Genomic DNA, 18,400 nt, shown 5'->3' with positions numbered 1-18,400 from the left:
TTTAGAAGATTTCAATCGTTGATTAAACCAATGAATAGTGAACTATAATACTAACTATGAAGCCATCCAACATTCAATAGTGGTGTAATTATGTGAAATAGTGACCATGTTTCGAGACGAATCAATTAGTAAATATTTAGAAACAAGACGAACTGAAAAACTGAGAACGGAACTAAAAAAAAGGAAAGTGAATTAATATTTAATGGAAAAAAATTATCGCAGAAGGATTTCAACCCTTTTTTAATAGAAAACTGCGACTAAAACAGCATAACATAACAATAACATTTTAAAATATTTCACAGTTTTGTTCAGGTACTTAGAAAGATATGATTCATGTTCAAAGTTATGAGATGAAGGGATGAGATAGAAATTGGAGCTCAGATGAAATAGGGAGTCGTTACTCTATATCATTGAAAATATTATCCAGATTTGGTCCCAGTTAGTAGGGTTACCACCTCATCCTCAGTCCTCGCCCGCTGATTGTTTTCCCGTGCGGGTAGAGGAGGAGGCTATGGTGGGAAGCCAAATATTCAAAACATCAATTTAGCTGACAAATATATTTTACTCATGAATAAAGAATGAGTTTTTTTCAACTCGTTGGTTATACATGATTGGTATTCACTGTTTAAAAATAAATCTTTAATTTTTTATATTTTTTTCAGATATCTAACTCAAATTTTCTAAATACTTTCAAACGATTTTTTCTGGACAACATTTTGAAGTTATCTTAAAATCTAGCTCAGCTATATCTGTTTCAATGCAATTGATAATAGTTTGACATCTTATTTTTATATCTGAAATAGTCAAATTGAGTCACTACTTTAAAATAGTCAAGAAATTACTATGAAAAGGGCGGATGGGTAATGTCAGAGACATAACTTGATGTCGTGAATACGAAAACAACTGACATGTTCCTTAAGACTTCCGAATATCAATTAGTTGATCAATTGTATGAATTATGCAAGCATTTCCCTTTTTCACATTTTTCGCAAAAACAAAGAAGGCTTCACTTGATCTCGATTACTGTGAATTTCACACAGCGAAAAGTGCACAAATCTAATCAAACTGTTCTAGATTTGCACTAAACTGAGGATATTTACCTGCGAGCAAGAAATCCTAATAGTTCTTTTGAAAACTTTTAGAGCCATTAGAACGGCTGATTTTGTGTAATGCTCCTTACCGTTGTCGTTGTCTTTTCGTTGTTTTTTCACCAATTCTAATAACTGGCAGTTGTGAGGTAATGGCTCTTGTCGGAAGCGAAACTAGCTTTGCAAACGACACACAATACATCTGCTCGCAGTGGCGATAGAATCCAAACTGATCCAATTTTTGTTAAGAGGTTTCTTTTCACGTGATTTCGTTTGTAGCTTTTCTACTAATAGGCGGACCTAACGGCTATAAAAATAGCAGCATATAGAATTTTAATGTCGATTATTTCATATTGGATTTGCATGTCATTGAAAGAAACTATCAGGATGCTGTACGGGATTCATTCCTGCCTCGGAACATTTTTCTCGAACGATTTGTTGTACAGCAGCAGATATTTTGTTCTCTTCCTCAGAACGCGTTCTGATTGCCTGGTGTTGACATGGGACAAATGAGACAGGTTTTTCAATAGTGTACTATTGAAATACTTCAATGCTCTTGCTATACACGTTTGAGTTGAAAAATTTCGATTCCATTGTTAGTTAGATTATATAAATCCTTTCACAGATCACTGAGCTATGAGCTTCAAAAATACGAGAAAGATAAACGCGCCTCATGAATTATTCACTTTGATACTCGTTTATACCAAACATTTCAGAAAAGTTTAATTTCGAATTATTTGAGATTATGTCACAAAACTAAAAAAATTTATCATAAAATTGTGATCATATTTCCGATGGCATGTAGCAAAAATTATGTTGATTCGTTAGATACAACAAGAGATATTCACGATCAAAAACTTATTACTCTCTCAGAGGGTAAATATTGAAAAGGCGCCCCATAGTAATGTAAGTCGTATTCACGACAAAAATAATTAATGACCTTTTTTTAATAATGAGATAAATAATTTTATGTTTGAAATTATACCCGATTATACCGCAATGATTGGACATCTGCTTAGTCGATTTTGTTGATCCGCGAGGTGGCATTAGCAGTCAAACATTGTTTGCTGATCCACTGATGAATCGAAGAACAAAAATAATTTAAAAAAGTCATGTACATTTCAGCACAAACCGGTACCCATGAGTTACCAAAATGTACATGAAATGTAATCCTTTTTTCCTGGTGTATTTTTCATTTGATATGGCCTTTACCAGTAGAGGAGTTCGATTGAGAATTAACAAAAAGACCAGACCCAGACTAGGAGAGGTGATAACCCTAGCAGCTAGTGTTAATGAAACAAACTTCAGCAAATTTACCCTTACCCTTTCGGAGCCTATTAGTTCCATATTTCAACGAACAAGTTAATCGAATTGAGAAGTAATATCGCAGTGCAACGTCATAAACTAGTATTTCATTGAATCCATATAATTGCAAAAGACGATTTGAGAGCGGCATAAAATTAACCAAACGACTCATAAAGTACCCAGCAGGAAACTAATTTGCATCTCTTACTTTAATTAGTTTACTATTAGCAGCTGTAATTAAGTGTCCTTTAAGCACAACTTTAACAGTCACTCGGTCACAGTCGGTCTGCACTGCCCAGTCTTTCACGCCAATCGCTGCCCTCAGCCGCACTCATGAGATGGAAGATGTTCTTTCCTATATTCACTCTGCTTTGACCGGTCATTCTCTTGGCTAGACATGCTGTGTTATTCCCCCCCCCCTGCCTGCTTGTGATAAGCTACTCTACAAGATAGCAAAATAGAAGATGCTAAAATAAACTGCCTGGGTTCAACTAGCAATAAACAGTAAAATGACAAAACCAGCAGGAATAGACCGACGAATAGGTGTACGTACATTCGTACTATGTATGTGAACATTATAATTAGATAAGAACTACGCCATGTTAGGAAGTTCAGCTTTTGATTACGTTATGTGAGGCGGCTTCTCAAGTGCCTTCGTGGCGCAATCGGTTAGCGCGTTCGGCTGTTAACCGAAAGGTTGGTGGTTCGAGTCCACCCGGGGGCGGTATGTTTTTTGGCGAACTCACAAATTTTAATCCAATCATGATCTTGATTTTAGTTTGTAACACAACTGAAAAATCTTTCTGCCACAAGTTTATTAATGGTTTACTTTTTGATAATATAGATCGTGCTGGTTCTATTTGAATGCGGAAAAAAACTGTTAAACTGCTTACGTTTTTGTTAGCACAACATTGTACTTACATAGCGTAAATACGTAACTACGAGTGTCAATAAAAACGGGTTTCCGGTGTGCAAGTGAACCAGTAAATCAAACTGGAATACACTCAAGAAAAAAAACAGTAACCATTTCAATCATCATTTGTTACGAGTCCATTTTCTTTAACCAATCGAGGAAAGCAACAAAAAAAAACGATTGCAACAAGATAGGTGGGTTGTGTTCTGGTAAATTTATTCAAACAGCAATTTCTCTTCGATCAATCATTTGCTTTCCTCCTAGCACATTTGGTATGGTGGTCTCAAGTGTACTCTTACTGGGAGGGAGAAATGTATGCAACCGCGTAAGGAGAGAAAAAGTTGCACTTTTTTTTCCACCGGTAGGTGGACTGTTCGGCACCTGAGATATTATGGCCCACACCTATGGGAGATGTTCAACGAATGTTTCGTAAAGTGTGCGTAAACTATGCCGTTGAAGGGTTTTTTTTCTTGTGAGTTGACAGTTTTCGATTATAATTACTCTCACTGGAAGTCCGACTGTAGCTATAGCTGGACGGAGACTCTATTAGAAACGGAGATAATTTGTGCAACGGGGAGTTGTTTTTACGTTTAAGCGCCCTGTGTGATGATTTTCCAGTTATTCATCAGTACGATTACGCGAGTAGCCATCACGTACTACCCGCTTGACAGGATTACTGATGTGATATATTCAACAGGTTGCAGTGAGTTTTTCTCGCTTTTATAATTAAAATGTATGAGGAACTCTCTCAGACCAATGCGGCACACAACGCACTTAGCAAATTATATACATATACGAAACAAAACGACCTTCTATGTTCTTAAATTTATTCGTACAACGAAACTGCTGCGTATTGAAGAGTCTAAAACGAAACGCACACACCAAATTTTCGTATTTTGTTTCAGTAAAATGATTTGCTGTATCTATTTCAGTAAAACATTGTTTGCTGTAAATGCAGTAATAAGTAAAACGTGCATTAATTACATCGTAATTACTGAAATTTTGGTTAAATGCTGTCATTAATTTCTGCATTGGTTCACTCAAATGGTGTGCGAAGAAGATGAAATCTGGAAAATTTTGACAGTTTTGAGTTACCGGAACATCAGCCAACATTTAGCTGGATGTAGGGTAACAGCTCCCTATTTAATCTCATTTGTAGAAACGTTACTTCAAAAAAACAGAATAAGCTACTAAAATCACTATAATTATTCAATATTTCTTCTTAATTCGCCTTGCTCCACATTGGGGGATTTTCGTTACATTTCGTTTTAAATTTAAAATTTTTAAATCATCTTCTCGGATGAGGCACATTTTCATCTCGGCGGGTATGTTAATAAGCAAAATTGTCGCATCTGGGGACGGAAAACCCACACGTTATCATGGAGAAGCCGATGCATCCTCAGAGAGTGACGGTTTGGTGCGGATTTAGATCTGGCGGCATCATTGGGCCATTTTTCTTCGGAAATGAGGCAGGAGCCGCCGCCACGGTCAATGGCGAACGCTACCGCGCCATGATTAGCGATTGATTCTTCCCGTTACTTGAAGAGGAAGACTTGGACACCATTTGGTTCCAACAAGACGGCGCTCCGTGCCACACAGTGATTGCAAAAGCTTTTTATATGAGAAAGACAATAAGTGTACTTTTGTAGAAAAACATCGTTATCATAAGTTTGTGATAATACTAACAAGTAGGTACAAACCAGTTCGTGCTGGCATCTCATCAGACACAGTCGACAATTGCTTACGGTCGAGACGATAGAAACAAAGACAATACAGTGTAGTGAACAATAGAGTGTACGAAATGGGCAAATACGATTTAACAAAGCCTGAAACTTGGCCTACAAGGCCAAATTCAATTTGTATTGATTTCAAGCGCTGCAACGTTAGACCAGCAGCAACCGAAATTGAAATCTTGCTTAAGGAACGAATGCATCTAAACGTTACTGATGTAAGTGAGATTCAATTCAACAAGGCGTCTAACTGTGTGTACATTATGTTCAAACGTGAAAAAGATGCAATTGCATTTGCTTCGGTTAATAACGGGGTGCACAGTATTGATCATGACAATATTAAATATAAAATCCCTGTGTACATGGTGGATAATGCCATAGAAGTACGCGTGCATGACCTTCCCCCGCAGACCAGCGAGGGGTATGTTCGGGAATGTATGTCGCAGTACGGTGAAGTTCTTTCCATCGAAAGGGAAGTATGGCGGAATTTTTTTCCGGGTATCCGGAATGGCGTGCGAGTAGTACGTATGCAACTACGTAAAGCAATTCCATCTTACATCATTTGTGATCAAGACGGGATACATCCGTGTAAAACGCTGATTACGTATGAAAATCAACTGGTTACATGTCAGTTTTGTGAACAACCTGCACACTACGGCAAACCTTGCACTGAAACTGCAAAAAGGACATCTTTAAACAAAAAAAAGGACAACCGCCCAACAACGGAAACTAGTGAGCGCAGTACTCCTGTTGTACCATCAAACCCACCAACAACTGCAATTAATGCACAACAAGGCGCGTCTACAGCAACTAACAACCAACCCAAGAATGCGAATTACAAGGAAAACGAAGAAAAAACGGAAACCAACAACGATACCACCGATGCGGCAATGGAGGACGAGACGAGCCACGAACAAAGTGCCCCTCACTCATCGCAAGATAAAAATGGAAGCTCCTCTCCCCCTAGAAAAAGGGTGACAACGAGATCCAACGGTAAAAAAATTATTTTATCTAATAAAAACATGGCTCATTCGGCCACGTAAAGCTTGTACGCAAATTGGCCTGAATAAAAAATTTTTTATAAAAAAAAAAAAAAAAAGTAGGTACAAATTGAATAACAGAATTAGTAATATACATTTCTTTCACCTGAAAAATATAGATTGAAATTTGGCAACCCTGCACACTACACGAAATTAAACAAAGCACGTTGCGGACGGAGCAAAGCCGCAAGTACCGACGCGTACCAGTTTTGCATCATTTTGAATGACAATTGGAATGTTCAAAACTCAAACTCATCGTTCTATAATTTCGAAACCGGAAGTCGAATTTGGATTAGATTGCTCAGTATCTTTTAAGACAACGAGAGATTTAATTTGAATCATGATTTGTGAATATCGGTTTAACCGTTGCTGAGAAGTCCAAGTGAGTTATGTTTTTAAAGCTTTTCTTCACTATTATCGCTGCTTCCGGAAGCGGAAACCGAGGACTAAAAGTCCCAAAGTAGTTTTATATATTCACTTACTAACAAAATCTGCTAACTAGGTGAATTTAGCAGCAAGTTTTATGCAAATGTGCACCTCGTTTCGCCATCGCTTGTGGAAAAATACTCATGAAATTGAAAGTTTTCACTTATCGTACTGTAATACCGAAACTGGAAGTCGAATGTGGATCAACTTTTTGGAGACTTTTTAAAAAATTTCAAAAAAATTGAGCGCGCATTTTTTCATAAATTTTCACATATTTCCTTGTAATTCCGGAACCGGAATTCGGATTCAAATGAAATTCAGGAAAATTATGTGAGTCCATAAGACCTTTCATTTGAATCTAAGTTTGTGAAAATTGGTGCAGCCATCTCAGAGAAACGTCTGTGACTATTTTTTTCCTTTTTTGGTGCATATCACTTTTTTATTCCGGAACCGGAAGTCGGGATAAAATTCAATATCAGTATATGGGACCATAAGACATTCCATTTGAATCTGAGTTTGTGAAAATCGGTTCAGCCATCCCTGAGAAAATTGAGTCACATTATTTGTCACACACACACACACACACACACACACACACACACACACACACACACACACACACACACACACACACACACACACACACACACACACACACACACACACACACACACACACACACACACACACACACACACACACACACACACACACACACACAACACACAACACACACAGGCAAAAACGATCATTTTTTCAATGGAGAAGTGTGACAATAGCTTAAATAATCATTTTCAAACATTTCACAGTTTCGTTCAGGTACGTTGTAAAATATTATTCGTGTTCATAGTAATGAGATGGATGTAGGAGCTCATATGAAATAGAGCCCCGTTACCCTATTTACTCAAATTCTAGCTCGTTCTAGCGTTATTGATTGTATTGTTGTATTTCGAATGCAATTAAACTATTTATTTTTTACAGTGCGATACTTTCCATACTTTACAGTGCGGTTGATGCGAAATTAAAATAAAATTAAACCTGTTTGACACTTAGTATGAAATTCATATAGAATTTCTTGGATTTCTTTTAGTAAATTTGAAACTATTTTTTCCCGTACATTATAGCTGGTATCAAATTTAATCGATTGGTACACAAAAATGCTTAGCTGTATTTAGCATTCTTCGAATACTTCTAATATTCTAAATTTTCTGTGAAAATATCGCATTTTTTTAGACATTTTCAGTGAAGTGGAAATTGATTTCTTGTAAAACATATGTCAAATGCAATCTATTGGTATATAAAAATGCATATCTCTTCGCTTTGAATTTAGAGATATGTCTAAAATACGAAGTTACCGATAATTTTTGCTTGGACTTTTGGTTACGTTTCTGATCATAACTTTCATTACCAAGTGAAATTGAAAAATTATCTTTTCCATTTATGTTGTGATAGACGTATACTTCTAACAGCTGAGATATGGCCAGCCAAAGTAAGCGTTCCCACTTTTTTTCAAAGCACTTTAGTAGGAACGGTTTATAATAACTTTGAATAGAATATTCGGTTTTCCATCGTTTCAAATGGATTTTTTCCGAATGAATTTATCTTTCTACTGGAAAAAAATTTGAAAATTTTGTAACAGAGGTTTTTTGGCCCACTTTAGGATTTATTTTATTTTGACCACTTTGTAAAAATATCCACCAAATGTTGTAATATCTTTGAAAACCCCTTCCACAACAGGTAACTTAATGTGATAAGCTTCAAATTGAAGCAACATGGGTTACTTAACATCAGTAAAATTCGTAAAGTTTGTTAGGTGAGCCAAAATATATGAAGTGGCCAAAATACCTTTGTTACCCTTGGCAGTCAAAATTAGTGTTCCCACTTTTTTCACCCCATTGATATTTGGTGTGTTGACATCGTGTTTCCCACGCAAAATCTGAGTGAAAAATTCAAAATCTAAGGTAACTCTAAAAGTAGACTAACAGACATGGCAGTATGAGTCAATTCTTATAAAAATAAATGTTCGTGATGCACTAGTTCAACCTATATTGTACTGCGCGAGCTATTTACTATCGGTACACTCCTTGTGTTATGTAAAAGTTTTTTTACTAGTTGGTTCCCCCTCGTTTGTCAACACCGATCAGCTGCTTGCATGGATGCCTGATTTCATCATAATATTTGAAAATGAATCGTCACAATAAATTATTGGATTACGTTGATAATATAATAAACTTTTTTAGCGATATTGGAAGGTGTTGGTAATTTTCACCGGAAATTAAGTGCCGGTAGACCAGAAGCAAGTAAATATTGCAAAATAATGGGTTCGATTTTGTATTGCGTTTGAGGATGAGGAGTAAGCACAATTGTGTATGTAGTTTTGGCTATATGTATTAAATCTGTATCCTGCATGAAATTCGCATGGACGTATACAAATCAATACATTACAGGTAATTCTGTATGAATGACAACTCTGTTAATAAATGAAAAAAATAAACACAGTCTAGATGAGAGACAGGATGTTTTTGATAGGGTAACGTGGCGCCATCATGGGAGTACTTTCTCAACTAAAGGAATATTAGAAATGACCGTTAAAATGATTAAAAAATCCTATTTGAGTCCCCTGTCTGTTAGTCTGTGGTCTATTCTTATAGATTAGAGCTTCAAACTGTATGTAAATGTACGAAAATAAGTACACTTCAAACCAAATATTATATTTACTCTACAGTCGTATTGACTCAATTTAGGGTTTAAACGGTTTACTTAATTTTAGCTTATTGAACGAAACGCTTGCTATTGGGTGGTTTTGCTCTTTGTATTTCGACAACAATGGAAGGCGCATAAGAAAGAAAAGATTCAAAAGAACTCAAAATTAAGTAACAAGAAGTCAAATAATAGGCAGTTTTTATTTGCCGTGTAACTGTTGCCGTCACGATGGCAAATAGACAGGGGGCGAGATTTTTCTGTGTGTGAGTGCGGTTGTCATTTATTTTGGAAAAAACAAGAAGATATAGGGAAGAAAAGTGTACACATCGACCGTTTCTAGATCATCCGTAGAATCACGTCCAGTTGCTATAACCGAAAACAAAGTTTTATTTCATATTTACCAAGACGGGAAAATCACTTGGAGAAATTAAACTACACACCCGAAATGACCACATACTAGCTCTGAAATAGAATATAAAAAATGCAATGTTCAAATTCATTCATACACGGGCAAACTTTCAATTTTAGAAATGAGAAACGAGTCATGATTTGGGGAAAAGAGCTTATTTTCATGTTATGATAATACACCACGATTAAACGCTCACGGATCATGATCCATTTGAGCTGATTTTGCTGAAATTTAAGCGTAACGCATTGTACATTCAGGCGTGTTTCTGCTACGATGGTGATCTTTGCAACATAAATTCAGGTGTGATGTTTTAAAATATGAGGATTAAAAATGTGAATTATATGGAGTCATGCAATGAACATATTTTTAAGCGATTTCAACTAATGTCTGGAGTCGAATAGCAAAATCGTGAAAATCACTGCGAATTTCTTTTAATATGAATCATTTTGATTTATAGTGAAAATGTTGCGTTACGAAGTTACATTGAACTCGTAACTTTGGAATGACGGTAACACATTTTCTGATCATCATTAATTTTCATGGGAGAAGATTTATGGCTCATGGGTTGAATCCTTTTGATCATCAAATGATTAACAATTAGTATGATTTCATGAATGGTTATCTAGGTTTCCTTATTCACGTTAAGAATTGATACATGATACATTTCTACATGCTCGAGATTTTCTACGTAGTAAACGTAAAATACAGAAGACACAAAAAAACCGACGTTTGGCATCAAACAAATATTTTCAATTTCGGAAATCTCATGTACTACCCTTTATGTTGATTTTACAAGATCGAAAATCTTGAAACCTTTACCGCCGGGTAGCACCCATTACCCATATCCGATTTAGCTCAAATTTTGCATGGGGACTTTTTTCGAGGTGATCCCAAAATATTGGTACCCTTATATAACACAATAAGTCCCGAGACTAAAGCAGAGATGGCGCTCGTAGTAAACCAGTAACCACGTCTTTCTAGAGTACTAACCTTTGCTTGAAAGTTAGCTGAGTTATCGAGGTTGGAGTAAAGTCCTTTTGTAGTTTGTTTTAAGAAATGGAAAAAACCGAGTTTCGTGTTTTGATATAACATTGTTTTTTAATGGGTAAAAACACCGTGCAAGCGAAACAATGGATTGAAAAATGTTATCCGGACTCTTGTCCATCAAAAGCAACGATTTGTCGGTGGTTCGCCGAGTTTAACCGTGGTCGTACTTACACAAATGACGCGGAGCGCTCGGGTAGACCTGTGGAAGCCGTTACACCGGAAAATGTGAGTGAAGTGACAAAAATTATAATAAAAGATCGTAAAGTGAAGCTCCGTGAGATTACTGAGATGACACAGATATCATATGGAAGTGTATTTACTATCCTTCATGAAAAATTGAGCATGAAAAAGGTTTTTTCCAAGTGGGTGCCGCGATTGCTTTCGATGGAACAAAAACAGCAACGAGTCGATGATTCAGAAAGCAGTTTATCGAAAAAAAAACGTTGGAACCATTGTATCACCCTAAAAGGTTGATGAATAAAAAAAAATTTTGCGAGAAAAATGTTGTTTCCATTGTTAGTCTCGGGACTTATTGATCCATGTGTTACATTAGAGCGGTGAAAAAACAACTTATTTTGTCGGTAACGTCAAGTCTACCATAATATCTCCGGAACCAAAAGTCACAGCCATTAGAACTTGATCAATGGCCTCAGAATAGCTTTCAAACGGGCCTAGGCATGTTAAAATAGGTTCAGCCATCTCCGAGAAACTTGCGCAGTAAAAAAAACGCATTTTGTCGGGTTACATCACTTATACCATCGTATCTCCTGAACCAGAAGTCGCAGACTCCGAACTTGAACAATGGCCCATTACTAGCTTTCAAACGAGCTTGTTGAAATTGGTTAAGCGAATTCTGAGAAAATTCCGCGTTAAAAAATCGTTAAAAGTGCACATACATACACACACAGACACACATACATACACACAGACATTTTCCGATCTCGTCGAGCAGAGTCGATTGGTATATAACACTATGGGTCTCCGAGTTTTACCAGCAATTCTAACACCTTCCTATAGAGAAAGGCAAAAACTGATCGATTTTCGTATCACGACCAGAGCTGCAAATTGTCAGTCATGTCAAATGACCTCGACAGACTGACTAAAATCATCGTCAACTGTAATCGGTACGGTCAAATTGTCTGTCAAATGAGATACTCGATAGTTCAATGACCAAGTAGAAGTATACTCAGTCAAAGCCAGGTGACGCATTTTGTTCTCTCTCTCATTCTCCTATTCCCTGTTGAAGTAAAAAAATTCCATGAGAGTACTAACATAAACATAAATTGATAAAGTTAATTGTTCTTTGTAAAAAGTCATCGGATTTCGGAGTTTATTGGTGTACTTGAATTTAATTCAACGTTTATGCTGCTTGATTAATATTTAGTCACATCGTAATCAAGCAGTGACAGGAGAAATAAGGATAATATCAATCGCATCGGCAATCAATGAGCAATCAATCCGGGTGAGTATAATATCAAGAGAATTTATGTTATGACAGATCGGCTCTCAGACACTCAATATATGATAATTGGTAGAGCCTGGTTGGCAGAAGTCCAGTGACATAAACTTTCCAATCTGCGTCGTGCAAAGTTGCTCGTTGATAGTGACATTTAGCAGTTCTGATCACGATCGTTATTTTGGTTACTTCAATTTTGCATGCTTGATAATTTCGTTAATTTAGAGCGTTTCACTTCAATTGGAAGCACGGATAATAAAATCAGTGAAATCTACTGATTCTACGACCTTTACATAATAAAATATCCACTCTCGATTATTTTAGGAAACAAGCTTAAGCCCACTTGTTGGCTTTGAAATCATGGGCAAATACAATTAGAATGCAACAGCGAATGATTGCTCTTGCTACCATACAATAAATACAACAATCGACCAGCAGATGGAATTACAATCGCCTTCATTGTTCTGCATACAGAAATTTCTTCGATTCAGTGATCTTGTGAAGTCGGATTACCATCACGAGGCGATCTGAAAGCCCACTTGAAATTATAATGGGCGTCATTCTCATCAACGCCACAACCGAAACCTTCAAAGGGCACTTGAAAATCCAGATCACCCACCATGGCCCCAACCCAAACTCGCCAAGCAACGCAGGACAAGAGAATCTATTGGGGCACAAGTTTTTTTTCCTAGTTTGCTTAGCTCCCCTCAAGGCCAACTTGATCTTCCCTGGTGGTTGCCAGTCGCCACGGCATCGCTAGAGGAACGACGAAGTGAATAAAAAATAAAAAGGAATAAAATTTAAATTACACTCACGAGAGAACGGGCGACTTGCGTTTTTGCATAGATACTAACTGCCAAATAGAACAATCTAGCTTTTATTGCTTTTTATGTCCACTTGTGCAATTGGCTGACTACGTAAAAGCTTTTTCACCCTTCAACCTATATCGCGACCAGCGCGAGACTTTCGAATGGCACAGTTAAAGCACGGTTGGAGCGTATTTGTTCAAGGCGAAGTATTTCACTGCCACTTTTCACCTACTGGCCCGTTCCTTCGCTTGATCTGAGGTGAAAATTTTCTGCGTTTTCCTAGCAGCTACCAAATGTCACCGGCCAAGAAACTACAATAAAAAGTGAAACCTAATTTAGCCATCTCATTCGTCGTGGCAGCGTACGGGAAGGAGCTCATTATCCAGTATAAATTTACTTATCGTGGAAATTGTTTGTAGATTTTGATAATATTTGCAAAGCTTACGTTTTGTGTGTAACTGGTTTGAGCTTTGAGTGTAGTCTGTCAGGGGTCTACGGATTGCAATGGTGTTTCTATTATTCGAAAGATGAGCTAAGCCTGTCTTGCACTGCTTGTACTGATGAAGCCGATCGAGATTGATGACGATGACCTTGTACGGCAAATCTTCGAAAAGCGCGAAAAACAGGCAACCATAATTGATAATCATTTTGCAGAATCTGGTCGTAATTTAGCAGCATAGACGTCGGTAGACGCCTTTGAACCTCCTTTTCCAGTTGTCACAGTAAATTATCCTTTCAACCGTACGAAACATCAGACCTGAATTTCACGCAGCCACATTTCAAATCCACCATCTACGGCAGCATCCCAACACGTAAAACCATTGAGCCATCTGTTCTCTTTATTAGCAATTCTGAAATTTAGCCCGGATTAGGCAGCGCAATAAATTACACGGTTGATAAATTGGACACTGTCGATCAGTGATCACCACGACGGTTTCAAAATCACTCACATCACAGGAATTAACACTCGTGAGGGGTTGGGTGCAGTATGACTAAACTTCACGAAACCGTAAAGCCGTCAAAAAGGCTTATTTTCCACGTCGTCGATGGGTGTACCATTTCAGTCTGATCAGAGGTGTCTAAATTTGTGTGCAGCCGTGAGATAAATTTGATGGTCGGTATGAGACCTGTAATTTGCACTATATCGAACCTTAAACTCACGCACACACACACACACACATTTCAAGAACCGAGAATCAGTGCTGATGTCACCAACAAAGCTTCATTCACAGTAGGCGTAGGTGGAGCTGTGGCTGACACAGGCTGAGTCGGCACTTTCAATTATGCCACCCATAACCAATCAGGTGCACAACTGTCCTGATGTAAGCGGTACACTTTGTAGAATGACAACTTTATTCAGGGCTGAATTCAAACTTACATGACCTCGTACCCGTACTATTGTTTCCATATTGTTGGATACAAGCAATCGAGCCCCTTCGAAATCTCACTGTCTTACCTTCGACTGTATCCCTGAAGCAGCAGAAAACGGATAGCTAAGCTTGTAGCGACCTGTAATTATGTATTTGGCATTGTAATTGCGAGCACTTCTCTTTCCTCCCATGCAGACAACAGCGTCACATTAGCGTTCTTGTCGTCACCTTGCCACCCCGAGGAAAACCATAAATTAGGCATACACCTGTGATCATGGATAATTTACTTCACAGTGATATTAGTGATGATGGTTCGCAATGTTCTTTAAATTATGGAGGTAATAATTCGGTAAAATGTCAAGGATTCTTTGGCTGGCACATTGAAAAAAAATGTGGCTATCGTCATTAGCCTCTGCAGTTGTACGCGATACAAAAAGTACGGGTGTGTAATGCCAGAGACATGACTGGATGTCGCAAATACGAATAAAACTGCCGCTCTTTCTTTATGCTTCCGAATATCAATTGGTGGATCGATTTTGAGAAATTTGTAAGCTTTCCCCTTTTTTACCACTACACGGAGAACCCGCAGAAATCAAAATTACAGTATTGCAATTTTTGTTTCACGTCCTGGTTGTTTCAACTAAACTGTTATTGATTTAACTAACATATCTGTTGATTTTTTCACAACCCTTCATTTAAACTAAATATCTGTATTCGAATGCTGTCACTTGGTTGAAAACGAAGACAGCAAAACGCAAAACAAATATCCTCTTCATTTCACCATTGAAAATTTGCAATGGCGAATGAACGTCATAAATGTCAGTTACGTAGTGGCCGTTTCATTTAAGTAAAAGTATGCAGAAAAACATAAGAGTTCAATTGTGAAATAAGTTTTCCATGTACTTGAATAGATATTCCTACAACATAAATGTTTTAATTTCATCTGCAATATATTTTTGGACAGTTTATGTTCGAGTGAGACCTAATCGAAACATTTCTTTTCCCCTTTATGCTTATGACAGAATGTGATATCGGAATCACTGTACACCATGAAATCACATGTCTGTCACCCTGAATCACGGTGGTATCACGCGAGCATCATGATACAACGGTGATTTCCGTACTACGGTCATTTATCGTTGTACTGTGCAAAATCACATTACTGTTTACTGCTACCAGCGCCATTTGCAATCGATGGTGAACTTATGAAACAATATTTCCTTTCGTCTGAGCATCAAATAATAAACAACCATCGTCATATTTTGAAAATAATCTCGGTAAAATGCTAACAAGCATCATAAAACTTATATATTTTATCAACGTTGTAGCATATTTTCAAAAAGCAGTCAAATCAAGAAGTGTTAATAAATTTTGAAAATTTTTTAAATATGAATAAGTAAAATAATGTATATATTTTTGCACATAAAATCAACACTATTGAGTAATTTTTTTCTATTCAATAAAAAGTAAATTTATTGTTGCAATGGATTTGAAAATATAATGATTCATATTTTGAATGCACATGTGGTAATAACAAACGATAGATATCTAATACATCAATAAACTAATTGTGTAATCATCTTGTTTATTGACGACCAATCGAAATTTTATTCATCACATTGGTCCCCTATATTCACTTCTGAAAACTCTAAATCTTCTTATTACTTTGTCTTCTATCATCAGGTTGACTGCCGTTGGATAGAAAGAAAACTTGTTTTTAAATTGTTTAGAAAAAGTCTTATTTTGGGTATGAATATGGGAATCATGTCATTCAGTAAAATTGGTAAATTGAAGCAGAACACGTAGCAAGTAACATATTCAATTTAATAAACACTTGTAGTAGTTTTCAATGTTACTTCATAAATATAGCATAACAACTTTGAACTACTCAAAATCCTAATTTAACCATGATGAAATTATATTCCAGTCTAGTAGACCTTTTTTCATAAGATTTTGGAAGCAAAATTAAGCATCAAACCAATGTCAAATCTATTGCGAAATGATTTAAAATTCAAGAATGTATCAAAATCAGCTTTATGATAAACATAATCCTTTTTATGAAAATTTCGTAATGAATAAATTGTTACGTTGACAGAATTTTTCTGGAATATGTGTGTGCCATGCCGATTTTGATGGTTACATACTAAGAATATTTTAGATTTTTTTATTATTTTGGGAATCAATGTTAAAAGTTTATGCGCTTTTATTTTTATCGTGAATATGCGGGTGAAAAAGGAATTATGGTTGAAGGAATTATGGATTTGGCAGAAGTTGGCAAGATTTACAAACAAAATTCAGTGATTCATCAGCTTTTTGGTAGAAATCGGCGGCGTTGCATAAAAATAGTGCTCGTGTTTCGAAAATTAGTTCTAAATGCCTTTCATATTTCCTCTATTTTCTATTTTTCTTCGATGTCAGTGAATATGTTTTCCCTAATGATAATTACTATTAAACAATGAAGGAAAAAATCCTGTATCCCAGAAAAAACGTGTCATAAATGTACCTTAAAACCATATAATTTTATATGAGTGAAACTGTCATTCGATGAACATTCACACATAAAATTAGTTTGATAATTCAGAGAGGCATTGATTATATCTGTCATAAATCAGTTACTAGGAATACACCTCAAACCGCAAAAATTTTTGGTTTCTATATTATCGATCATCGTTTCACTGTATATTCATTCTGTGCGCAAAACATGTGTCACCTCATCGTTGTACGCGTACTGCAATGTACAGAAATCATTGTACGGAAATCACATGTCTGTCAGTGGTAATAAGCATTAGGGTGTACGTCATTGCTCAACAGTAATGTTTCATTACTCGTTTGTGGTGCGTGTCTTTGATGGGTGTGATTGCTAAACTGGTAGCACGATAAATCAGAAATGACCGTTTAGTTAAAGCAACAATCGATTAGTTGTAGCAAATTTTAACCAATCAAATTCAGAAATAACAAATAACATTTTAGTTGTTTTGCGATCGTTGGCTTTTGCGTGTAGAATTTACATACATAGAGAATACACCTAAACTAAAGTATAGATTAGTTACATTAAACATTCTGACTTTCAATTATATATCACGAAATAGCCAGTATAGTTCTTTATGATATAAACGATAATGAACACTGTTGCGAACTTTAAATAGCAATTCCAGAAATGCTTAGCAGATCATCAGACTCGACCTTCTCCGATTTGGATGAAACTTTGCACATGGCTTCAGTATGGCAAACCATAAGTTTCGAACCGATGGAGAGGTCAATCCGACTCACGACTGATTTTTAAAAAGTGCGTATGTATTTTGGCATTCACAAAAATTGCCTTTTTCAAATCGCTGTAACTCGGAAACCGTTAATTGTACAAAAATGGCGTTCAGTAAGAAGTTGTAGGGAATCGATTGGGCACTCTAAAAAAAATATACACTGAAAAAAATTTGATTTTTTTCTCCATAATTACAAAATAATCCGAAAAAGTTAAATTAAAAAAATCAGGGTTTAAATTTTTTTTATAATTTTTATTTTAAAACCGTTATTAAAACCTACAGATTGATGGCTGGGAATTCGTGCCTTTTGAAAAATGAAGAACTAACAGCTAAAACAATTTGCAGATATATTCGAAATTTCAAGTTCAAGTTGAAAGATAATCATTTAGACAGTAGACCTAACGTAACTACGTCAAAACGAATAAACACATGCAGAATCAAAGAGGTGTGCCAGTTGACTACCTACTGTTTACAACCAACGTACGTACCGGCGAATTGCTTACCTAAATTCTACCTATTTCACATATGAATAGCTATGCATCGTAGAACAGATATCAGTTTATAACAAATCTCTTTCGAAACAGTTACAATACTACAGTATGGTTTTCACAAAGTTTTGTAAACCTTTTCCTGGTTTTGTGTGTTCCGGAAAATTTTTCCAATTAACAGAAACCATAACTGGAAAATTAGAAGCTCAAAAGTGCAAGGTTAAATTGAATACCACGTTAAGCATTTGTGATCGTCATACGTCGGAAACAGAAGGGCAGTCAACAACGGAACCAGAACCATCCACATCGCAATACGATTTAGAGGAAGGTCCTTCAGTAGCTTCAATCAACTTAGC

General features: G+C 36.4%; 1 protein-coding gene and 1 non-coding gene across 2 annotated transcripts in view; both read left to right on the top strand.

The window, feature by feature from the left end:
• LOC131434782 (Krueppel-like factor 12) overlaps window positions 1–18,400 on the top strand; it is a 398,669-nt gene that overhangs the window by 291,979 nt on the left and 88,290 nt on the right. The window lies entirely within an intron of this gene.
• On the top strand, window positions 3,044–3,117 carry Trnan-guu (transfer RNA asparagine (anticodon GUU)). The gene has a single exon. It is a non-coding gene; the product is annotated as a tRNA-Asn (tRNA).

Source organism: Malaya genurostris, chromosome 3 (genome assembly GCF_030247185.1).
Source record: "Malaya genurostris strain Urasoe2022 chromosome 3, Malgen_1.1, whole genome shotgun sequence".
Lineage (NCBI taxonomy): Eukaryota > Metazoa > Arthropoda > Insecta > Diptera > Culicidae > Malaya > Malaya genurostris.
This window is presented reverse-complemented; position numbering and strand designations above follow the sequence as displayed.